Source organism: Stegodyphus dumicola, chromosome 6, assembly GCF_044657685.1.
Source record: "Stegodyphus dumicola isolate Sdum_Otavi_A_Nest chromosome 6, ASM4465768v1".
Lineage (NCBI taxonomy): Eukaryota > Metazoa > Arthropoda > Arachnida > Araneae > Eresidae > Stegodyphus > Stegodyphus dumicola.
In genome coordinates this window covers 126055227-126082877 of record NC_140773.1, presented here as the reverse complement: position 1 = coordinate 126082877, position 27651 = coordinate 126055227, and positions in this window count along the sequence as shown.

The window sequence follows — 27651 nt, the reverse complement described above, 5'->3', positions numbered from 1 at the left end:
TCAGTTACTTTAGTCTTATATGTTTGTGAATTTTGCATTTTTTTGCTTTAAAATGATTGAATTATGTTGTTCTGCCAAGATTTTTATGCCTCTAGTTAACCTGCATGCAATAATTGTGGAATTATCAACAATTAAAAAGTTTTTAAGTGCGGCTAAGTCTAATTTTTGATTACCATGGCAGCCATGTTTGTTTACATTTGGAACTTAGCAGAACAGTGGATGTGTTGCCAATCTAGAGAAACTAAGCTTCCCAACAACAAAGTAACGTCTTCTTTTATTATTGCAGATTAAATTATGCTTAATTCATTCTGGAATTATCATTAAACTTATTAGTTTGTTTTGGTATAAAAACTGTAATCTTAATTGTAAAAATTGTTGTTTTAATTGTGTTTACTGTATTTGGTGTTTTGCGTTTTTTTATATCTTTCAAATTTTAATAGGTATAGGTTTAGGTAACGGGGAGTACGGGCACTGTCCCTTTACCATAATGGTTAATCGGTATTGCACCGTGCCCACCACTGTCTAGAGCCAATGTGTAGGAGCCACATTTGCGCCCAGCACCAAAAGCCGAGGCCCAACGCTCGGACCATCCAGAGGGCAGTCAAACGGACCAAAAGCGCCCTCCACACAACGCTCACCCAACCGTCCAGGCATTAGTACATATGATAGCAAATACTGAGATTCTCTGACGATTATAATACAATGTGCAATTGGTACATAATGAAATTGCAATTATAAATATACTGTATAATACAAGTCCAATAGTACAATATCAATGTAAAAAGTAAGATATAATTACAAACGCAAATAGTTCGTGAACCATAAGTGCAAAATAATAGTAAGTTAAAGGACTACTGCTACAAATATTAGTACATATGATAACAATACTGAAATTCTCTGACAATTATAATACAATGATCAATTGGTACATAATGAGATTGTAAATATAAATAGACTGTATAATATAATACAAGTCCAACAGTACAATATAATGCAAACACAAGTATGTAATTACAAATGTTAATATTTCATGAACCATCAGTGCAAAACAATACTAAGTTAAAGGACTATGCATATGGATGCAAAACATAAAGTTAAAGAGTAGTAGTATACAATGTTAGATATATATATACTATACAAAAGAAAGTCATATTCTTACAACAGAATGGTATTGCAATTAAATACCAACAGTATTAAAATATAATTATAATAATAAACTCAAATAAAAATCCGAACATATGACCAATACAAAAGCAAAATGTTATTCTTAAAATATCTATGCAATGCATATTCAAATACAGTCAGTAGATATATACTGATATAATTATAAATGCATAACAAGTTAAAGACATATCGAGAAAACAACCCAATATAATCGATAAGATCTATACAATACAAATTCAAATACTAAAATAATCCAGATACTAATAGAAAAGTAAATGCATATATCAAATGGTACTTCTAACAAAGATAAATAATATATATATATATATATATATATATATATATATAAACATTCTTATTGAACAAAATTCAACGAAGATTCGATGAGACAAATACCAATCCAAGCATGTGATAAGTTGACATATGAGAATAGTAGATTAACACTAACATGTATGCGTACAATATACTAAAATTGTAAATTATGTTACCAAGCACAAGTCAGTACCATAGGAATGAAGTATTTCCATAATTTTGATCAGTTTTTTAACTAAGTATTTTTCTTTAATTAAAAACTTACAAAATGCACGAGTGTTAGTATTTGGTATGGGAATGTGATAATCTTGTGTAATAGGACACTGAGTCACATAATGTTCAGGATTTCCAAGTTCACCACATACACATATATCAGTATTTGAAATCCCATGTTGATAATAGTAAACTGGATAGGGTCCATGCCCTGTAATATAACGTACTAAATGATGATTGGTAACCTGTCGATGCATATCAACATATGAAATATGAAAATAAGTACGATGACCTGTGTCGGAGTCATCCCAGTTTGTTTGCCACGCAGAAATAGTCTTGAGTAAAATTTCCTTTTTAAAATACGAAATTGGCCATTTTACCATTAGGTTTTCAATTTCACCAATATGATCAATACTTTTTTGGGCAGCTATTTTTGCAAACAAGTCTGCTTGGATATTGCCAATGTTATCTGCATGACCTTTTGTCCAGGCCATCAGTATTTTAGAATTTCCGGACATGTGCAATTCCTGCTGAATGGCAAAGATTATAGGCGAAGAATGCCTTGGATTTTTAATTGCAAAAAGAGATGAAAGGCTATCCGTTATTATTATACCTTCCATCTCGCCGGTTTGTTTAAAATATTGAACAGCTTTAAGAATAGCCATCGCTTCTGCTTGAAAAACGCTGTTTTCAGCAGTAAGATGTCCTAACCATTTAAATATTTTGTCTTCATTGTGATAAGCCACAAGGGCACAACCAGTTTGTTGCTCAATTTTCGAACCATCAGTGAATATCTGTAAGTGAGGTAGTTGTGGCAAATTGTCACATTTCAAAAAGACATTGAGTCCATATCCTTGTTGAGCAGGATGATTATCCAAATGCTGTGTTTGCTTTTCATAGTTGGTTGGAAGAAGTATGTCATCATGAAAATTTACAGATTGCTGCAATTGGCGAATTGTTTGATAAGCTGCCTCCTGTAGAGTGCGTAGAGGCAATGGAATAATGCCTGCAAGCACAGTCAAGGCATTAGAAGAAGTTGTACAAAAAGCGCGGGTAATCTGTAATACAAAGGGTCGTTGTAAGCTTTGCAATAGTCTGGCCTTACGACCCTGCATAGGGTCGGCCCAGACTGCAGCTGCATATATAACCATCTTCTCGATTACAGTTTGATATAATATTTTTTGTATGTACGGACTAATACCCCAATTGTGTCCATACATACGGCGAAGATTAGTTGCAATGATAGTTGTTCTTCTTTTCAATTCCTGCAGATGCAAAAATCCAATTTAATTTCTCATCAAATACTATACCGAGAAATTTGAGCTGCCTTTTAATACCAATTCTGGTACCATTTATTGTAATTCTCGGTCGTCGATTTAAAGATTTTCCTTTCTTTGGGACAAGAAGAATGGTTGACTTTGAAGAGGAAATTGTAAGTTTGATATTATTACATAATTCATAAAAAAGATTACAAGTTTCTGTGGAGTTAATTTGCAGTTCATCTCTTGTTCGCCCTGTGACAACAAAAGCTGTGTCATCAGCATAAGCATATAAACGGGTATGTGCTGGCCAAATGGAGGATAGCACATAATTAAATGTTACATTCCACAAATCAGGGCCAGCACAGGAACCCTGGGGACAGCCACGATTTTGTATCTTGGTTATTACTTCCCGGTTAGTTAAATACATTAATTTTCGTTCAGATAGATAACTTCTAAATACCAAGAATATATTCTTAGGGCAATGAGCTTTTCTTAATGATTCCAGAAAGAACCACAGCGTATCAAAAGCATTTTGAAGATCAATACTAATTAAAGCGCTGTGGTGACCACTGATTCTATTAGATTGCAAATCATTAACAATCTTTGACAATACCTGAACAGTGGATCTACCAGGTCGAAAACCAAACTGATTATCAGACAAAAAGTTTTGCACATGCAAAGATGTTTTAAGCGTAAAACAATTATTCTCTCATATACCTTACCCAATGCAGAGAGTAAGCATATGGGTCTGTATGATGCAGGATTATGTGGGTCTCGACCCTGTTTTAGGAATAAGACCACTCTGCCAATTTTAAAAGCCCTAGGAAAAAGTCCTAAATGGAAAAGTTTGTTGAAGAAGTCCTTGAAGAAATAAGGATGAGAATTAATAGTTGCTCGGATGATAACATAATCAATTCCATCTGGCCCTGGCGCCCGTTTTTTAGGAAGATTTCGTATTGTAGTTTTAATTTCGTCTAAAGTTATATCTTGATCGTCTGCAGTATCAGGAACTGTTAAGTTATTTCTAATTTCTGTCTGGAACTGAGAATCTGTGGAAGGATCATCAGATGGAAACACGGTGGTTAAAATTGATTCTATTGTGTCTTGTGTTGGGTGCTCAGTCGAAGTAGAAGATGCTATTAGATGAGTTTGCGAAGGTTGAAAAATTTTGTCCTTGCAATTTTGTAAGGAAGTTCATATGGATCATGATTTTGAGTGCAATATTGCTTCCATGCTCTTAATTTAGATTGAATAATCATACGTTTATAAATTGCTTATTCGGTTTGATAATGTTGCAAAGTATTTGAGGTGATACCATTTCGACGGTCAGATTTTAATTTTCTTCTAAGCGCTCGACATTTCTGTTGTTGAGTTCTTAATTCACCGTTCCACCAATGGAGAGCTGAAAGTTTTTTATTTGTTTTCCATGGAAGAAGATCTTGACAAATATCTTGGATTGTAGTTAAAACCAAGTCCGTAAATTGTTCCAAGGCAGCTGGAGTTGTTTGCAAAGATAGTTGTCTTCTCAGTTGGTTCAATTTTCCTCTAATTTTTCTCGTAAATTGACGATATTTACGACCTGGGAGATTATACCTAATGAGAATAGGAACTGAGCCATTGTTGGTTATTTCAAACGTAATGAATTTATGGTCCGATAAACTTATTTCATCATGAATAGTCCAATTATGAACCAAATGTGCAGTATTTGCTTTAGTAAAAGTTAAGTCAGGCCATCCAATAGCATATGTTCTATCAAAGGTAGGCACAGAGTCTGGTGAGTTCAAAAGCACATAATTTTTTGAAGATATAAAATCCTCCAATAGGCGACCCTTAGGATCAGTTGTTGTATAACCCCATGCTATTGAATGGGCATTAAAGTCCCCACTGATGATTTGGTGTTTATTACCAATAATGCGAAGATTCTCTTCTAAAAAGGCAATAACTGGGGTAATATCATCCGTAGGAGGAGAATAAATTGAATAAATAACAACTATTAAATTTCGAATTTCTAAAACTACAGCTACTTGATCTCTATTAATTGATAAAATTGAGGGAGAAATTTGTGTATTACAGTTAATAATGGCTGCACGTAGAGGTGCTAAAGTGTCTGCCTTGGAGAAGGTTGTCCAAAGAAGAGGAAAACCAGCAACTTGACCGTCTCTAGTATACGGCTCCTGGGCCAATATGAGATCAATGTGATTTCTTAATGCAAATTCTATTGTCTGTGCTGTAGCTGCCCGAGATCTCTGCATGTTTATTTGTAAGCATCTAAATGATTGCAAAGCACTCTGTGATACATGAATCGCACCTTTAGATATATGTGGTATTCTGGCGCATTCGTTCGACTTGTTTCTGATAGCAAAAGCATGCGTTGGAGTTGGCGGTATGGTCAACTGCGACTGGGTTTCTGGAATTCTTGTTTGCGTCGAGACAATTGATGCAGGCTGCAAAATCCGAGGAACAGTCTCGGGAGTCGTGTTCACCGGCACAGTATATGCAGTAGAAGTTGCTGCGACATTCCCGCTGCAAATGTCCAAATCGTTGACATTTATAACATCTCTTGATGTTAAAATGTTCTGTGATTTTGTGAGACTGCCATCCAATATGGAGTTTGGGGTATCGCATAATTGTATTGAAAGCTGCGGGCTTACATTGGAAGATCCACTTAACATTTTTCTGTTCTTTTAATCGAAAAAGAGGTTTTATGTCCTCTGTGTCTAAACCAAATTCAGTAAGAAATGCTTCCCCTAAATCCTCTTGAGGAAGATCTGTAGGAATGTTATGAATGGCTAGTAAAGTATTTTTTAATGTTGGTTGCTTGATAGTAACTAGTGAGGAAGCTCTCTCAGATGTTAAGGTATCTTTTAGTTTCTTCTTATCTGACTCTGTTGAACAAACAACAGCAAGACCACCCTTTTTAATTGAACGTATAGCAGTTACCTGAGCTCCAATTTTTGGAAGTGGGAACTCCTTAGCAAGTTTATCCTTCAATTTACGACTAGTTGTCGTATCTTTTGGATATATTAGCAACGTCGGTTGAGGAGCTGCTGGAAGGATGGAATGCTGCACTGCAGCAGCGTAAGAATAGCCTGCGAGTGGAGTTGGCAAATTTACTGTATCTTGCACAGGAAATGAGATATCTGAAGCCTGTTTATGATGGGCAAGTTCACAACAAATAACAGTCGAGGTATTGCTACCAGTATCAGTTGTGGGAGGCTTAGGTACAAAATCTGGGCCTTCTTCAGCTAATTGTTTGAAGGCGTCTAAGGATTTACAAAGAGGTTCTCTTAAATTTGAGGGAAGGACAAATTTGCTTCCTTTATATGTTACTGCTATAGTATGGATAGTTTCATATAATACCTTTATTTTTTCATGATAAGAAATGTCTGAATGTATCAATGTAAATGGATCCAAATCACTTATTGAAGGAGTTTGATTACTATTAACAGGTATTACAGAAGGGCGAGACATTTTACAAAAAGTAATGTAGCATAAACACCATTAAGCATATATATTAATCAGCTGTATAATGAGTAAAGATAAAATTGTACCACAGAATTATGCAATTCAACAAGAAGTATAAAGAGCAAAATAATATAATACAAGTAAATTTACCAATACTGCATAATAACAACAATATTTAAACATAAAGTATATTAAAACATCAATTAAAATGATTTAAAACAGTTTAAATTACTGTTACAATAATACATATAGATAGTATTCAACACTTATCGAAATCAGAGTGAAAGTGTCGTAATAACACTCGTCATCGAGTTCAAATAACGACGAAATATAGGGCAATTCAACAGTCAAAATTATTGTAATTTCAAAGAGTCTAAGTCAGAAGGACGAACCCTTTGGCACTATTAAATATTTAGCTTGAGAATATGGGTTTCATAGTAAAATGATTGCAAACCAATTAATAGAACAATAGAAATTTCAGTTAAAAGATCAAGTCCGAAGATACAATAGTTAGCAATAAAAGAACTGTACAGAATAATAGATCATGAAAAAAAAAAAAAAATACCTTTTTCCCGGAAACCAGGTAAGCCTAGGTGCAACTGGAGGTAAGATATGATTTTTTCAAAATTACACACCAATTTGGGGACTTAGAAAAAATTGAGCACTTTTCTTAGCCCTACCAGGGCACCACGTGGTAAGCTGGCGGAAGGCGACCGTAGCAGTGGCGGCATCACATATGAACAAAAGTCCGGCACTTTTGCAGCGGCCTAGAATCCTTTGTTTTCGGCATTAAAACACTAATAACTAGAGAAATACTTGGCGCACACGCAAAAATGATATATCCTCGGATGCAGCGTATATTCACACACAATTTAAAATAAACAACACACTTCCGGCGGCACTTTTTCCACCAAAAATCTCAAAAATACAGGAGCGAATCGAAACGACGTCTGCCCTCGATGACGGTCCACACGGCTCTTTTTCAAATTTTAAATAAAAAAAAATAAAAAAAAAAAAAAATAAAAAAAAAAAAAATAATATATTTTGACTTTTTATGTATTTTTGCCTTGCCGCGAAGTGAGAACTGTATTAATCAGTAGCGCATGCGCATTAGGTAATCGGCGCTGAATGGTCTGCGAAAATGTGCTTCTGTTTTATTTGTTTAATTTCTTTTATACATAGTTTTAGATTTATTACAGTATTTGAATAGAACTTGTGGTAATTCTTCGGCTGATATATTTTTTTGGGGGGCACTCTGAGTAATAAAATGAAGGAGATATAGTGCTCTTAAGAGAAGCTAGCGCCGATGCGTTGCTACGGTAAATAAATATGGTGACTTTAAGGAGTGCATTTATTCTATTGTGGTTTGTGCGCAATCGACGAGGTAGATTTATTTCAAATTCGTTAACTGTTAATTCAGTATGTTTAAACCAAATGCAGGAAAATTTCGTATAATTTAGTATTCCGTATAAGGAAATTATGTGGTGTACACATCAGATTTTTTCGAAAAGTATTGCTACTGCTCGCTTTCAAATAATATAGTTTATCAAAAATATGTAAGTTTGACAAAATCTGTATATATAAAGAAGAATGTCTGTTTGTGTATTTGTTTGTGTGCATTATTGATTTCTGACGAATCATGATAAATTGTTTTCCACATTTAATCGACTAAAATTGAGTTTAGGAGAAACATTGGACGGAACTTGAGCTTTTACGACCGTTTGATAAGAATGACGAAAATCATTAAAAACTGCGTGCAATTGTTGCTGATATAATGAGAGAGAATTAGTTTATTTTTCTATCGAAATTTTTATATGGGTTCCATATCGCATGTGACTGAAAAATGTATGACTATGAATCGTATTTTTTGCATCGTTATATATTATAGCGGTATCGTTCTCTCTGTTATTAGATACATTACACCCAATCTAACTTAACTGGCAGCGGGTACATCCGCTAGTATTATATATGTATTAACATCAACGGATGAAAAATACCTTAATGAGTCAGGCAACTTTAAAATGTCAAAGATTAACAAGACTTTTACAGGTATGTTCTGTAAGTTTTGAATACCATTTCATTTTGCGTTGTCATCCGCCGTGCATTTTTCAGTTTTGCTCTTAATACATATCCACATCGTCGCTTTAGAATTTGCATTAACACGAAATTGTCGATACCAGTAGTCCTTACAGATCCTTTAGATATTTCAACTGAAGTGAAATTCATTGTATATAACTGTTTTAAAAATAACTCGTTAAAAGAACCAGTAACACATAAGAAACACTCTGAACAACCTTCAGAAACGGACACTCCTTAAGAAAGATCATGCCAATAAATTATGAGGCTGATCGATTTCGTTTGCAGGCTGTACGAAAGTATCATCTACTGTCCATAACTGGTTACACCTGTTAAAAAAGTCCGTGATCTCGCAGGGATGATGTGCGCAAATGTCACTTGTGCGGAGCTGCTATTTGCGCAAGTATCACATGACCTTAAGAAATTATTAAGTTTCATTTACTTTAAGTTATTTAAATGTGAGTGTAGTTAGAAATTTACTTCATTTTTTAAAATATTCTCCCAGATCTCTTAAAAACCGCTAAAGAAACTGATATGCATTCTCTTGATACCGAGAAGATTAATGTTGAATTAAACATGAATAACTAGAATATAACTCATGCACAGAAAAGTTTAAATGACATTCATTTGGTAGGTTTATACTAATTCATGATAATTTAGTACTTCCAAAACTAGATAAGCATTTTATGACATTTGTTATTAATTGTATTAGTATAATCTCTATTAAAGGGGAAATGGATCCCGATGCTATCTCGAATAAAATTGGAAATTGTAATCATTTCGGGAAGTTAGGCAATTGTTACCAATAATTTCTAGAATTTATATGTTTCATTTAAAGTCTCTTTTCGTAACTCACCGAGGTAAGTGCTATTTAAAAATGCTATTGTAGCGGATATATAAATAATGTGTGGTTCATTTCCGCACTTCAATTATTGATATAATAACTGCAGAGTATATAGAAATAATGTTAATTACCTGTATTGATGGTATTAATATTATTAAAAAGTTCATATATTGTTTTTAAATCTGTTAATTTGTTAAATGTACTGTTACGTATTGAAAAGTAAGTTACAATATTTATTCTGCATTGAATAACAACAACATGCATGGACGACCTTTCGAATTAACATAAGTTCTGCTGCACACATCTTTTTATAATATATTTTCTTGTTTTATATTATTTTTTAATCTTAAAATAAACATCGTTAGAATAACAAAAATTATTATTAAACTAAATTATATATTTATTGTTCCTAAACCGAATCATATTGTTCCTAAACCGAATCATATTTCATTTGAAAATTTCCTTTTTGTGTTAGTATCAGATTTTTTCAGCGTAATATAACATTGAGAATAATATTTATTTGAAGTTTTTTTAGAGTGATCTTTTACAGCGAACATAATGTATATGTCGTATATGGAAATGTTCTCAAAACTTAATTTTAAATAACATGAAAGTTATTTATAGCTCGAAAATTATGATAAAATATTACTAATGGCTAAGATTTTGAGACAATAAAATGTTATCTTGCGGCATGTGCTGGAAACTTGTAAGATGAGCTTACGCTAAAATAATACAAAACGAAACTAAAACCAAACTATTTTTGCAGCATTGGTTTGTATATAATTGTATTCCCACGAGATAAATCATGATAGAAAAACGTTTTATGTGCTGTAGAGAGCTATGGCTTTGTGTTTTCTTATTTATAAAAAAGTTGTAAAAACACAAGCTTTGTTACAAATAAAATGAGGGATATTTAAAGATCGGTCTCAGTTGGGAATAAAATTACAAAATCCTCTTCTCTAAGGCTCAAATAGGAACGAAACTGTTAAGGTTGTTTTATGAACGGGCTCAATTGACACTAAACGTAATGCAATACATTCAAACCTGCAAATGGTAATATTTTTCTCTCTCATACTAAAAATGTTGTAGCTCAGAATTTAACAGAGCGAATCAACAAACATATTTGTTAGATTTTTTTTTTTTTTAAATTATTTCTTTAAAATAAAAGTGCGCTTCGAAAACTTTTATGCAATACATATTAGCAGAAAATGTTCTTTTACATTATTTGTTCGCTTGTTCGTAATATTAAATTTCTTACACCAACCACATCTAACAACCCCCTATTAGAATTATCGTATCGCATTTTCAAATAGTTTTGTTCCTTGCAATATAAACTAAAGTAGACTAAAAGTACTTTTTATTGTTTACGCGTTGTCTTTTTACCCCAGAAAAATAATCACATTTGCATGAAGCAAAAAACAGCAGTAACATGTTTCAAAACATCCATGGTGACAATTCCAGTTATTTCCAATACCAAAAAACTCCCTAAATATTATATAAATTCAATTTATTTCCAATACAATATTTTTCAAGCTTCGGTACCATTCTAGAACATCTTGAATGCATAACATTCAATGATATTTTTCAAAGGAAAAAAAAAGTTTTAGTATAATCACATTTCAATGAAGAAGTGTTTTCTCGCTCTAACATCTAATAGCGCACACCTATTTTTTCTATCATCTTGTCACACCGCACTCTAAAATCAATTCGAAGTGGAGTTTCAATCCATTTCCCACCCGCCTATTTTCAATTAAATAGAGCACACATTTTCATTCGCGGTTGAAACATAATGACAGAAAACATTTCCCTCTGATGGAGAGCGCTAGCACAAAATAGCATTTCCAAGAAAATGTCACTCGTTAACGACTCCTATAGCACAAAGAACCTGAAACGTACTTTTCTAAATGCATTTTTGCGCGAATTTCTTTAATGGTGTAGATTAGACCCGCAAGCGTTGAATTTTATGTTGACCGTTGACCCAATACGGATAATGGGTGTTCTTTTGTAATACCCTCAGGAAGCAGAGTTTCATGTTGCTCTTGTTATTAGCTTGAAAGCAAAGAAATGTTTTGTGTAAGCTTTTGTGAATAAGAAAGCAGAGCTAATGACAGCTGAAATTAATTCTGAAATGACCTCATAATGCTGAATCTAATTACGAAAAGCCCCAGGATTACACGGAGATTATTCAAAGATTTTTACGCGTTTGTGTTAAAGGATCTGACGAATGGAAGCCGAAATTTGCATTTCAGAGCTTATTTGTAGTTAATACATCTCGCTGTGTTTTCAGTTTTGTGGATAAGGAATTGATTTATTTTGTTTTTATTTTTAGAGTAGCATATTAATTAATTGAGACAGTTATTAAGCTATCAAATGGAGGTACTTAAGGAAAATAGGGAGTAAAAGGAATGTATCGTAAACTGATTGGGCAACTAAGAGTTTATCAGGTCGGTTAATGTAAATTGATTGTAGCATATTTAAAGTTTTCTTAATTCTTAATTTATTATCTCAATTCTTAAAAGCATTACTTACATTTAAGTTAGGGACCACATTAAAATGAAATTAGATACAAAATATTATATAAGATAGAAATTATGTTCCTTAAATGCTGATTTTTATCTTCTGTTTCTAGATGCGAATTTTCTTAAAGTAATGTTGAGCACTTTTTATAAAAATGATTTAACACCTGGGGAAGGAGGGTCAATGGTTCTTTAAAACCAGCATTTTTGTATACTTTGCCGATCAGAGTTATATATATATTGACAAGTTAAGATCACTTTAAAATGATAGTTAGAAAACTATTTAACGCTTTTTAATTAATTAAAAGAAAAATATTGCGTACCTTTGAATGGAAACTTCGACCACGTATAATTAATAAATATATTCAAAGTACCAGCTGTAGAATGTAATAGCGAATGTCCTTTTACACAATTCAGAAACGTTATTAGATGCCAAAGCAAGCGGCTTTAATTTTGTAACTGGTCTCTAAATTTACCCTAAGCGTCTCGAATTTAAGTTGGTATTAGGGATAAAAATGTCATTTAAGTCAATATACTTGTTATCGAATATTCTCCTACCTTATTCACTCATTATCAATTTTTATCTAAGAATTAATGTTACCGTATCACTTTTCTTTTAAAAACGTTGTTCTACTAGTTATAGAAGTAACGTACCTATATAATAGAATAACATACCTAAGTAATGAGACCCAGGTAATGGAATTTATATTTTGAAAATTTAATTCGGTCCTCATTCTCTTGAAATAGATGTTTTAAGTAATGATGAAGATTTCAATATTACCAATCGTAATATTGAAAGAGTCATTAGTTTTTTTTTTTTTTTTTTTTTTTTTTTTTTTTTAAAGCAGGAGTACACGAAAAATGAGCAGCGCCGTCACGCGGACTCGAACTTAAACCTCTCGAATACGCGCCGAGTACGCTACCGGGCCCACCAGCGGACAAAGTCGCTGAACACTGGTAGTTCGGTCCGAGTTTCGAATCCCGCGAACGGACTGGCTGCATGGGCATTTTCGTAGTTTTCCCCATGTGTAACGTGTATACGAACCAGTTTCCCTTAGAAAGTCCTCCACGAAGGCATCCGTCCCCTTAGGCAGATAGCCCTCGTGTGCTTTGCCATAATTAAATACACCAACACCGTTACACCATGAAGGCATTTCGAAAGGAGATAGAAAAAAAACCTTATAGTATTGTGTCATATTCAGCAATAGCAGTCGTCTTTTTTTTATTTAAGGTTTCTTTATCAAGTGATAGGAGCGGCAATAAATTGATATAAATTATGCAATTTGGATACGTTTGTACTTATAACATAGAAAATAAAAATTACGGAAGGCCGAATGTATAATTTGCTCTATTGTATTACGCAAGAATAACAACAAATATTTTCTATTTATTTTTATTATTTAACCAGCAGTATCAATATACTCTCCAACCCTACGGGCCGTATATGTAGGTCCAAAACTATTTTGTTTGATACTTCTAAACGTGCATCTTGAAATGTGTCCGAACTATTAAGGATGCATACCATAAGAAAAAGAATTCAGGTATAAAAAAACCAGGAACATGATTTAGGAGCAAGTTTGGATTTTTCGATGCCGTATTTTTGGAGGACGATTAAGACATACAGTTTTATATATTGATGAAATGCTACGGACGCATGAAGTAAAGCGCTTAAAACTTACTAATCTAGATGCCATTATTAAGAATGGATATTTTTTACTTTTTAGACTATAAAATGTTTCAGATCTCAACGAAACATGAAATAAAGTAAAAAATAAGTGCACAATTATCTTCATTGTGGTACTCAAATATTAAACAAAAATATTTTCTTTGAACTAATCAAAAAGGCTTATGTTTAGCAAACTTTGTCAATTTTGCTACGCACGCTATCTATTACTTAGTTGCTTTGTATATCAGAAAAATAACTTGTTTATTTAGAGTTGGCTTTATTTGACTTTAATCCAGCTGCCTTCAGAAGTTACCTGTTATGTTTCAATTTCTAAATGAACTGACCTTCGTGAGAGATCTAAAAGTTTATAACTGAGAAGGCAAATAAATGTTAATTTCTAACTCCAAATACTGGTTAATAAATTACATATATGAGAGCTAGATACATTACTTTAAAATTATAAAACAAATATTTTATCCCTAGCCTGGAGCTTACTTAATTCTCTAACTAAAATTTTCTACAAAATTAGCAGTAATTAGCGTTTAGCTGCAAGCTTTAAAAACCAGTGAATGAAATCTTAGAAAATGGGTTTTCCTGCGTTTTCTAGCTCATGGTATTGGGTATTATGTATATACTGGAATTAATAATTTAACAAAATTAAAATTAAGAGAATTAGCACATGATATCAAATGTTTTAAAAAACAAGTCGACAGATTTTAATGAAATGTGGTATGAATGTACCGTTATAACGGAGAAACAGACGTATCATTCAGAATTCATTTTATGTAGGCATGATTGTCAGTTAAGCTCAAATTGCAAGAATATCAGAAATTCACTTTGCGATATAGAATTAAAAATGAGTGTAATATGTGGTCGCGCAGCGTGATGGCATCCTGGACAGGAGGCGGTTGAAGAGGACCTTTGAGTCTATTCCACTCCTGCAGCAAGCCAGTTTTAAACTCCGGGTGGTTCTTGTGAAGCATGGTGAGATGAAATTGCATTCTCAATAGCGTCCTGACATTCGCTATAGGGTTAAGTTCAGGAGATTTGTCTGACCAATCCATACGACGAATATTCTCATTTTCCAGGTAATTATCGAAGAGCTGGACCCTATGTAGACGAACGCTGTTGTCCATTAACATGAACGCATTCAAAGTCGAACATAGGTTTCTAAGATGCCCTGTCTTTGTATCATGGCAATCAGAGAACATTTGTCAAACACATGCAGGGATGAAAGGCCGTCCAACATAATGCTTGTTCAAAACATTACATCTCTACCACCGTCAAGACCCTTTTACCTGATGAGGGAGGGATGGTATAGTGTTCCATGTTCTCTCAAGATACAGGTAGGTCGAGATTCAGGTTCCAGGCTGAATATCGACTCATCTGTAAAACGTACGGCACTTCATTGAAGTCTGTTCTAAAGTGCACGTTGACAGCATTATGATAAAGTGCTGTCTTTTAAGCTTCATTGAGCAGGACATAAACAGCGGGTTTTCCGGTACACAGCCTTATCTCTTGAAGGCCTTCGGAAAACTGTAGACAGACTCGTATTCCAATGACAGCATGCAACTCACGTGAGAGCTATAAATCTGTAGCAGTCCTGTGTCGTTTCGGTAAAAGTTCCATATAACGATCCTCATCGTTGTGGATCATTGTTATGGGTGATCGTTGTACGCCTTCATTGTCTTTGTTGATTCATCGTTCTCCAGTCCTTCTCGATGTGGATCCCTTGTTCTGAATCTATTTCCACAAATTGTAGATGACGTTGCGTGTTACATTGAGCTCTGTAGCCATTGCGCTTGTGATTGGCCTGCCTCCAATCTACAGACAATTTTCTACTTGCATCTTATTCCGTCATCCATACGTTTGTATCTACTCATTTAATTGACACCTTATGAAATTTTTCAACTCTTGTGAGAAACACGGCGAATGTCATGAAGGCTTACCAAGCACACCAATTCCCGAAAACTCATCGTGTGCAGTCGTCCACAATCACAGCTCCGCGGATACGTACGCGTACGCTTACGTATTCTACTCAGAATATTTGCACAATTCTTTGGCAGTGTAATTAGTACCTTTGGTTCAATTGGTTCAATACGTTTCGTAAAAATAGAGATAATTTGAAAACTTTCTTAATTTTGCACACGAATGTATATAATTATTAAAATAAAATATCAAATCAAATTAAAATATTATATTTAATTTGGCAATGTGGAATAATGATTTGGCACAAAATTGAGTGAAGTACAAAAAAAATAAAATCCTATGAAAACCTTTTATTAGCTTATCAAACAAGAACAGTATGAAAGCACTTTCTAAACTACCAGATAAACAAAAGCAGTTTAAAACAAATTCGCGTAAAAATAGCTTCGAATAAATGAAAAGTGTGAAAACATGAAGGCAAATGAAATTTGCATCTTCCAGCACATGTTCATCAAAATTTTGGTATAACGGAAAATGAAATTAAAAAGCCTGTTTTTGAGCTCACAAATGGATAATTTGGAAATTTATTTACACTTAAATCCGAATAAAATTTAAATTACATTAAAATATGCCAAACCTACGGGCTAGGATTTTAAAGCACTTTGCCAAAATTTAAAATTTAAAGAGCAAACCGTAAACAAAAGCTAAGCCAAAAATATAAAACTCCAGCACAAATATTAAAATAAAATTTTCTATAAATAATTTCTAAATATGCAGGCAAATAATTTGAAATTTATAATAAAGCAAGTAATTTTTGATAGTAAGACACAACAGTCAATAAACAAGAAATAATTTCTAAGATTGAAAACAATAAATTAGATTTTCCCCACCATATTTAAATTCGTTTCATTTGCATTAATTAATAAAGTGATTGTTTGCATTTTTATTAATCTAGCTATTTTCGTACCAGTTCATCATTTTACTTTATTAGACGGAATAAAATATTTGAATTTGCTTAGGTTTTGATTTTAATATTTCATTACCCCTAAATTAATGAAACATACACTGAGTAATTTGGTTTGATTCAAAAGCAGACAAAAACCCAAACTAAAAATTTCAACAAAAACCCAAGTTACAATTTGGGTTTTGAATTTAGCCTTTTCATATTTTTTCATTATATATATATATATATATATATATATATATATATATGTATATGTATATGTATATAATCCAGCTGAATATATATGTAAGCGAGCTGGTGAAGATTGAATTTTTACTTTTAAGCCATGCATATATACCTATATTAAAGGCAAAAATTTAACTAACGTCGATTTATTTGAGGGCCTGTTAATTTCGAGAGTGTCAGGCGCAGTGTAATTTCCTTTGCTTAATGAGCAAATACTCCTTGACTCCTTAATGGGTGGGGAAACCTTAAGTTTGAATTTTTGCTTCATTTTAATTCTGAGTTTGACTCGTGTCTCTATCTTATATTGTCGAATTATCGGTAATTTTTTTGTTAATAATTTGTATTTTTTCCCTTTCTTCAAAAAAATGTTAGGAATATCTTTATTGTGTGATGGTTATATTTATAATATGTCCATAAATATTAGTCATATTTTTTATTTCAATAAGATTTAAACTTACATAATTCAAGCTCGTGTGTTTGTTACTTGATTTTCATCTCGTATATTTAGGAGTGAGTTACAAATCAACTGGATGTCGCTCGAATTGGCCTTCGTTTGAAACCGCTCACTTTAATATAGTAATCATTCAACATACTCAGGTTTAGGAGGTTACCTCATGTTACATTATTCTTTTTAAACGGACTTGCACTAGACTAGTAATGTGTCTTTTTGCAAATTGTCTTTGATGCTTTGCACAACCACAAGGATGAAGAATAGACTTCTTTTCATTGCGTCTCACCTCGTTTGATTCGGTATTTATGATATCAACATAAATACCAAAAAACTAAAAATACATGCATAAATAATCTCACCGAGTTCAGTTACATATAATGTAAGATACAACTGGAAAAAGTTAGAAGAATACGCTTAAAAATACGTAGCAAGCGTACAAATTTGATGTATGCCCAGGTTTAAAACTGTTTAACAACTTTGTTTCGTGAATTATTCAAGCGTATCTTTCTTTTAAACATAAAATTAAGTGTATTTTTTTTTCCATATTTCAACACACCGTTATGAAATCTGCATCCCATAAGAGCTCCGAGAAATTTAAACTTTCAAATATCAGTAATTAATACTATGATGGAGCTTGAATGTTTTGGATCGGAGATATCGCTTGCTGTGCTGTCCTCAGACCAAGCTGCCACAGAATGTTTCTCTTCAAAAAAATTCGTATATAATTGTGTATTTGAGAGGAAGCATTTGCATTGCTAATAGGTTAAAAATCATTATTCTCTATCCCTTTCCACTTACTCCCTTAGGCGTTGAAGTCTATTCGAGCATGTTGTCAAGAAATGATATGTTTAATTTTCAAATATCTGATATTAAAACAATGTTCAAATTTCTTTCGGTAATTTAATAACTGCTATTATTAATGTCGAACAAAGGTTTCTGTTTGATAGAAAATTTTGCCTCACTTAAATTGCGATCGGAAAATAAATAGCTTTTATTTCAGTTATACTCATTTATTATTTTATTTGCACGAAAAATAGCGTTTCAGTTCAAATTGCCTTGGCGAGGGAAATTTCATTTCTCTTTTCAGGTGGTATAAATCATATAATCCTCCTTTTTAGAGTGACACTTAACTTTTTGTAAATACGTGTCATGTTTCAGGAGTTCTAGTTTAATTTTAGAACTGAATATAATATTAAGCAAAATAACAATGTAATTATAAATATAAGATATTTTGCCTACGTATAGTATTTATAGTCTGTTGACACAGAAATCTGACATGCGTGAAATATGATTTTTTTTTTTTTTTTTCAAAATGGAGGGAGGATATTTAGAAGGATTTAATTTCTTGAAATAGTCAAGAAAGTAATTATAATTATTATTTTGAAGCACCATCTTCTTCCAATAAACTAAATAATGTCCTTTTCTAAAATTAAATCTAATTTTGTGTTTATAACACATATATATAATAGCAGATTTTATTTTTTAAAGTGTATATTCACAATTAGCGTTGCGTAACTTATTAACACCATTCACATTTCAATGCATCTTTGTCTTCCTCAATTATCTGCCTGCGGCTGTAGAATCATATTTAAATGTAATTCTTACACCTGTTTCGTAAACTTGTAGTTTAGTTTTATAATAAAAAATTAAATCTGTTGTCTAGAATTCATTATTATTTAAAAATATATTTACTATCATTATTTTAATTAAATTTGAACAATTTTATACTTAGAAAATTTTAAATTTAGTATTCGAATATTTCTAGGTTATGTTCATTTAGGATTTTTTCATATTTAGGGGGCAATATTATAGCTCGCATTATCAGTTTACACTTATTGGAGCATCAGTTACACTTTTGATTATTCTTCTGGAACAGATGTATAACATTTGAACCTGTCGTCAGATTTATCCATTGCTGGATAAAGTAAAAAAGCTGTATTTTCCTTTCTTAACTTCACATTCTTAATTTGATAGGTGTCTTTAACTGTCGTGTTTTTAATGGATATGGAATAAATTCTAGCTCATAGGTATTAGCATCTTCAAATCCTTATGGCTTTAGAAGCATTACCATTATATAATTTTCTCTTTTTTGAAATGATCTAATTGACTATTTGTACAAATTACGTGTAGGTGCATTTAAACAAATAAAAATGAAATGAACTTTATCTGATGATGAAATTTCTTATATGAATAAAAATTATGCTGGAATTTTAGATGGGTCTACATGCTCGTAAAGTGAGGAACTATGTATTTGCATATTAGTTCATTTATCATTCCCCAAAAAGCTAGATGACACTAAGTCTAGTTTTCATCAAGCGTAAAACACCTTAAAAATAATGTGCTAGTTCAAGGCTTTCAGGAAACTCCAAAATCCCTGGTCTACCATAGGGTTGGCATTGACTTTTCTAGCACGTTTTTCATTTTCTCTTTCGAGACAGACCATTTAACATTCTGGCTTATTTTCACTTTGTTTCTCGTGTTCCCAAGGCGGAAGGATTATTTTTCAGTGTCAACTTATCGGATAAAATTTCTCACCCTCCCAATTGTTTTTCTTCTTTTTTTTAATTTGATGGTTGGTTGGTTTTTATTATTTCAGTAGACGAAGTTATTTATTAAAGATACTACTACAAACATTTTAAGAGGATGAGAAAATTTTTGGCAATATTTCAGACATTACGAGGACCTCAGATGATGGTTTATTTTATGTTAGTATCAACTGAAATTGTAATAACAGATATTTTCAGGATTCATTGTAATCCATTCATAAAATTCTGCTACTAAACTTTCTGATTAGCTTTCATATCCGCAATAGAGTATTCATTGTTCGAAGTAAATTGTTAGTAAACAAATAATGCAGGAAAATAAAATCTCTTCGTTTTAATTGCATCATTATTATTATGTTATCAAGGAAATTCCTAAAGTTCCTAATTAGTTGCAAACTATAAGCTTCAGTTACTTGTGTTGCTTTTAACTATTTTCAGTATATGCTTAAGTAAAATTTTCATAATTAAGAAAAACCGTGATGTATTTACCTGTTGGGGTTTAACAATAAAAACCCAGTGAAACGAAAGCTTTCAATTAGTAAGAATGAAGTTAATACAATATTAATTTTTATAAGATCAAAGCTCACAAAGAATATAATTTAATCAATCTTTAAAGAAAGCCAACATATAGAACATATTTGGCTCTTTACTTCGGTTGTTAGCGTAAAACTGAAAAAAGGATTTGCTCAAAAAACAAATCCTTGCAGCACATTGTAGAACATTACTCAGTGAGAACGCTCTGGACATGCAGAACAAGCGTTATAGATGATGGAAGGTGGGACATCTATGATCCTTTCTTGAAGAAAACAGTAAGCAGAAATAAATCTCAAGTTAAAATTTGCTATGAATGTGAAAAGATGTTTCTAATAAATGAGGTATATAAAAATCTGAATGCATTGAAAAGAGACCAATAGTATTGTATTTAATGGAAATGCCATTTCCCCGTTTTATTCCAGAAAATGTTCCACAAGATCCGTCATAAGAGTTAGGTCCATACTGCATTCCTAAATTTAGAGAAAATATAGGCGATCGATTCCCAGATCCTTCAATGTAAAAATAGCCTTCACTATCCACCATACAGACTAAAAGTGTAGAAAAAAAGGCTGATTTTTCTGAATTTCATTTTTACGAATATAAATTTCATGATCCTTAACTGGGGTTTAATATTCAGTTTATGTAACCTTTATGCACTAATCATACTGGTACGCATTCGCATACTATTTATATGTAATGTGTAAGGATGATAGAAAAAGAAGGGTGTAAGAAAAATTTTACAGTCATTTGGAGTGGGAGAATGATGTTTCGTATAGAAAGGGGCACAAATTTCAAAATTTTACTAAGTTAAAGCTAGGACTGAGTGGTTTCTATAGCAATAAACAAACAGCGATATGAAACTAATAAAAGCTTGATCTATGCCGCACTATATTTAAATGAATTTATGTTCAATACAAATTAATTGGCTTCCTCACACGAAAGATCTATTGAATACAATCAATTTTAACGATATTTTACATATGATTTCGCTATTTTTTATTAAGATAGTTTCAGTATGCATTTGGTCGAAAGGAAATAAAAATTAAATGCATCAATTTGAATTTGCGAATAAGTGCGCTGTAATCGTGAATGCTAAAATGGCTAAAAACTGACAGACAAGTATTAAATTTTATGTCTAGACGAAACGAGATTATTTGTATAATATATTCCTGTCAGTAACTTAATGATATAAAGATGCACTTAACACTATCCAAGGAAAGACATTTTTCTCTGTGTTAATTATCATGACATTTTGTTTAGTAATTCCTAATTCGAATCGGAAGATACGTGACTCTAGTATGTTTGGTTAATATTGTGAGTTTTAACGTGCTTTTATAATCCACAAATGCTTGCTCTTCCACGAGATAAAATGTGAATAGCTATGAATATTATGCAATAATATATATCGCGCATTAAATTAACATGTATAAATAAGAATAGGATTTTTTCTTCTAAGTTATTCAGGCTCATAGAAAATGAAATGTTAGTATCAGGAAGAAGTATTAGTTTAGAGCAATGAAATACAGACAAAGCAATTTTTTTAAATAATATATTTATTTGATTAATCTTATTAAGTCACAGGTTAAAGTATGCTCGAAAAGAGCCATCTCAAACGGTGGTACAGTAATAATCTTTGTAGTCCCCATAATGTTGAATACAAGCATGCAAGTCCTGCAAGTGTCGCATGCCATTTTGTGGGATAAGTTTCATGACTTTGCGGTTCATTACTCAAATCAGCAACGATTCGTGCTACTTTGTAGTTGTAGATTTGTCTTCCAGTCATGTCCCATACGTGTTTGATGGGAGGAAGATCGGATGATCTCGCAGGCCAAGGCAACATGTCGACACTTTATAGAGCACACTGGGTGATAGCAGCGATATGGGGACGAGCGTTATCCGGAAAATGTACCTTGGAATACTACTAAAAAACGACAGCACAGCAAGTGTAATCAGCAATCTGACATACAAATTTGCCTTCAAGGTGTGTGGAATAACGAAGAAAGTGCTCCTGCTGTGACAGAAAATTTCTCCCTAGACCTTACCTCCTGGTGTTGGCCCGAAGTATCAAGCGGACATCACCTGGCTTTCGTTCTAACCAACATATGGCAATCATTAAAACCAAAATAAAAAAAGGGTCATCTGAGAACATAACATATATTCACTTTGCTCTCTAAGTCGCTCTAATCTGACACTATCGAAGTCGCAGAGTCTTGGATTAAAAGTTAGTGTAGTATGGCCACTACAGGGCGTCTGCCTCGGAGCTGTCCCTCAAATAAACCATTTGCTACAGTTCACTGTGTCACTCTTATGCCAACCAAAGGTTGAATGTCTGCTGCAAATGCAGTGTGATACGTTAGAGATATGCGGCAAGTATGGCGGTTTTCCTTTTGAGTGGTGGGACGTGCGCGGCCGTACTCCAGCCTTAGTTATTTTCCCGTGACCATTGCTGCCAATGCACATGCGCAATAGATACATCCTACGAAGTCTTTCTTCAATGTCGCGAAAAGAAAATATACTTTCTTGTAGCCTTATTCAAAGTTTAAACACAATAAGCTGCTGATAGTGCTTTTCTCGTCTTAAATGGATTTATGACTCAAATCTCACTCACAACGGAAAGTCGGAAACAAAAAAAAAAAAAAAAAAAAAAAAAAAAAAGCATCCTCAGTTTGCATCGCGTATTTAAAGCAAATATGATTTGTATGTTCATATTAGCGCTACTAGCACCACACGTATTCGACCAGTGTGAAATGTGAATAGACGTCATCTTTCAGATGCGAAAATATGCCTTCCGGATTTCGTTTATCACACTATCTGGTATTGGGATTTCATTTAACACCAGTGCATTTCTTGGTTTTAGCTGGTATGCTAGTGTTCTTATTTCACTATTTAGTTCTATGTTGCATCCTCTAATTTTATGTATTAAACTGGTCTGGGGCATTAAAGTAGAAAGTCATTTAGACATATTTTATGTTATCTGTTTCAGGGCAGTTAGGATGGTGACAATTGTAACATACATGTTCTGAGCTTTCTGGAAGGATGGTATATGGCATAATAACTAATACAATCAGGTTACGATTAAGACATTCTGAGACCTACAGAATGTACAGGCCTTTTTTGATGGCCCCATAATTCTTACGGTGTCTTCCTGTTTGCGCGGTTGTCAAAAACGTTCCTGTTTGCGCGAAATCATCAATTTTCATTACCCCCCTTCCAAAGGGGTTCCATAATGGGGGCCCGACTGGGCGTTGGCCTCTTCCGAAATGTAGGAAGGCAAAATTTTTTTAGATTTAAAAAAAGAATTTTTAAAAGAAATAATCGAAAGATATTTACGAATTCTGAGTCTTTGTATATCTTTGCATAAATGAAGTACTGTATTTAAAAGGGAAAAGATGTTCAAACTCTGCGATGATTTTGGGAATGAACTAAAAGATAGTTTCCTAAAGTAAAAACAGTATTTTTCCGAAATTCTGCATAAAGGTGAATTATAATAAAATCTCAGAATATTTATTCGTTGCGAAAAGAAAGGCAGAAGAGAAGAAAATATACCTCGAATATCAAGGCAGCTTCTGAGAAAGCTTTGTCCTAGCCAAAAGAAGCTTTTTTTTCCAAGCTGTAAATTGTCATAATTCAGAAATATAGCATCTGAATCTGGATTGAATGGACTTGCTTTGCTTGCATTCATCGGAATATCCAAATACATTAATAGAAACCATTGATAGATTTATTAATTGTCAAAGGTAAATTTGTTAGTTTCAAAGATTTAATTCAGAAATTCCAGAAGCATAGCGCACGATTCAGCAGTGATTGTATATATTTATCATACTAATTTAAAATAATTAATTATGTGTATATACTTGTTAGTAATTATTAGCAGTAAATATAAATAGTTAAAGAGTATATTTTAAATCATTTATTTTTATATACACATCTGTATTTGTATATAATGAAATTGCTAATTATTATCAACTTATTTGATATTATTTCATTTTAAAATGCTCTTTTTCTAAATCTCCTATTCATCTAGCTTCTTTTTTAAGAGAAACTGTACTTTGTGAGTCACTTTCAATTCCAACTGTAAATGCGATTCGCAATTTAATTTATTCGTATGGTGGCAATATTAAAAACTTCGGAAACACTGGTTCAGCAGTTGTAACTGAAGAGTACGTACAATCAGCTTCTTTAAGGCAAATATCAAACGACTTTAGTTTACTCTGACGATGGATATTTAAAAAGTGGAGAATTCAGTATTCGTTGAATATTGCGATATTCTGATAATCCCTTAAAATTCGTGCTCTCGAAATCTCTGATAATCCCTTAAAATGCATGCTACGATTAGAAAATTTAATAAATTTGATTACAGTGTGACGTTATTAGGTTTAATCAATGCAGGAAACATGAAAAATATGCAGTGCCCTCCCCGAGTCTCGAGCCCTGGACCTCTCGAATACACGCCCGAGTATACTTTCAATTAATCACGAAGGCATGCGGAAAGGAGGCAGAAAATACCTTATAACTAAAATTATCAATTTTATCAATTAATCAAAGTCTTTTTTATACTAACTAGCTTTATATACCTGGTGTGTACCTTTAATAAGGCTTACTTGTACATTATGTAAACTTGTATTTTATGCCAATCGGTCCCCCTGCCCACACATGTTGATGTCAGCATTTATTCCTATTCCTTACATTTTACAGCAATAAATTATAAGTTTGTCTTATGGATATCTGAGGTATAGGGAATATGTGAAGAACACGTTCTCCCCCCTCTTCGGGGCCGAACTTTGAAAACGTTTGAAATTCGATTTTAGGTATTCATATTCCATACATTTTAAAGCAAGAATCTTATGTACATCTGTTTCTTCCTTATATGAAAAAACATAAAAACACGTTTTGCCGGCCAAATCTTAAAAAATCGCTTCTTAAATGACATCTAAGCTCCTAAGTTTTGACATCTGTATCTCTAATATCTTTGGGCGATGATCTGTAGATGAATAAATGAATAAATCAGGAATTCTTCCTTTATGTATAGATTTATAATAAAACATCTGAACAAATAAATATGTATACCAATTAAAAAGAAAACTACTCCAGGAAAACTAATAAAAGAAATTAATTTACATTCAGTAATGCGCACCAAGTTCGTAACGTTTTTTTTAAAACGCGTGGTGTTTTAAAAAAATCGGCTTTGACCACGCCGAGATCCTTGGAGTAAACACGCTGCGTGTGAATCTGCGCAAAAGATCAGGGAGGAATCAGGAGGAAACTAGCATGTGAGGGACTAGACGCTTGTATTCACAAAGAAACTGCCCAACTTTTCTTAATGACTCATCCTGACATCCCCTGAGGAACTTCGGGAGGGGGACTGTACTCCCCGATTTCGCGCAAACAGGAATCACGGAAACAAACCTAAATCATTCTTACTTTACTTCTTTTTATGAGTGAATAATAGGATTATGAAAAAATATAAAATTAGGCCACCCATTAAAGCCTGAGACTATATTTGCACGCTTTGTGGACCTGTGGTAATCAGGCCCTGAATGTGGATGGACATGATTTACAGATGACTGTAGACTATTTAAAGATTTTCCGTTCAAGAAATATAATTATTGAAGAATTCAAAATTAATATTTTTTTTTCCAAAAGTAATCTCAGCAAAAAGAATGTCAAACTGACTTCATAAATTTATAATCTGCGCATATCAAATTTTATTTCTTTTCTTCTTATATTTATAAAAAGTATAAATATTTTTCTGAATATTCAACACATCCGATATAAATCACAATTATGCACATCTAAAAACTTTTGTTCTCTTACGAATGTGTTTAACCTGCCAAGTAATTTTTCATGTTTTTAATTTCATTAAAAATGATCTCACTTTTAATTTTTCCATCTCTTATATATTTTATTTATTAAAAATCAAAGAACAGCTGGTGAAAGAATTCAAAAGTTTATAAAATAATAAGAATGTTTACTAATTGTTTGGTAAATGTCCTCGTAAGTCGCATATCCAAGATAGAGCCTCATCTAATAAGCGATATAAATCCTGTGCACTCTTCAATTTTTCATCGTTCTTTCGCAGTCATATTTTTATTTTTAAGATGCTGCATTTGTGCAATGACTACTGCTACAAATGTAAATACATCAAAGCAGGCTTATCATTTCATTAAATACAATAAGCAGCTCCATTGCTTGCTCTAGTTATTACATCGTGCTAGTGAAATAAATAATGAATCCCCTCGTTAAATTGCTTTGAGCTGCAGCCCGTAAAAGACGGTTAATTGTCTTTGACACGAAAGACAGAAAGTCAGCTGCATCTCTTCTTTTATTTAAGCGACATGGCAACTGTGAATTATAAATTCCATAACACACTGTCATATCAAAGGATCGCTGTATTCTTTGTCAGTTAATGATTAATATTTTAACTTCGGTAAAATATTAATTTAGGAACACAGTCCTGGATACTCTGAACTACAAATTAAATATCTGAAACAGCATTCCTGTCTAAATTTATACACGATCATTAAATTTATTTTGTAATTGCATTACAAAGTATAAGCTGAATTAATTAAGAGCTTGCTTAAAGTACAACGGACTCGAGTTTACGTTATTAGAATTTAAGGAATGTGTTGTCTTTTATTCAGAATGAAATTATTGGTAGAAATTCCTTATGTGCAAAAATCGTTAACCCACTCAGTAAGAAAGTTTTAATGGAGAGAGAAGGAAGTTATGCAAATAACTAATGAATCAATATTCTATCTCATTACCTGATTTATAAATTTGTATACCCCAAAATGGTTTCATGTTTCACTGCAGTAACACGAAATTATTTAAGATTTAAAGGAAGTACCCTTAGAACGCAATTTTAATCGCTAGTAATTCATTCATATTTTGATTGTAATGATTCAAATATCATTACAGTCATTACTGATACTCAATACTATTTTGATATCATTACTGGTATTCAGTACAGTTCTATGTGTAGCAGTAATAAATTAAAGTACATAATTCATTTGATTAATTAATTTCAATGATGCTTTTCAACAATAATTAGTAGTAAGAGAAACCACTCATTTCAATTTTTGTTTCTTAAAAGTATCATTTGCGCTGAATTGCTTTGGACACGGAATTTTTTGTTGGAGTTTGTGCAGTCAATATCTGCTGTTATGAATTCAAAGCGAAAATAGTAAGGTTTTCTTTGCAAGACGAATCTCTTTTAGCAGCTTATTTGAAAGGAAAATGCATCTGTATGTAACACCGCTGTATTTGCGGTTTGACATCTTAGTATAACTCTGTGGTTTGTAAGATGAAGAACAACTTCAAAGGGCATCATTCTTAGTGAATGTTAGGTACCTTACTACGTAGCCGACTTCCATCCAGATATCTATTGGCTGTATGAATGTGCTAAGTGATATATGGTATTATAAAGAAGGTAAGTTAAAAACCAGTAATGATAAAACAGTGCTTCTCAAATCTTGGTTTTTTTGTAGGCT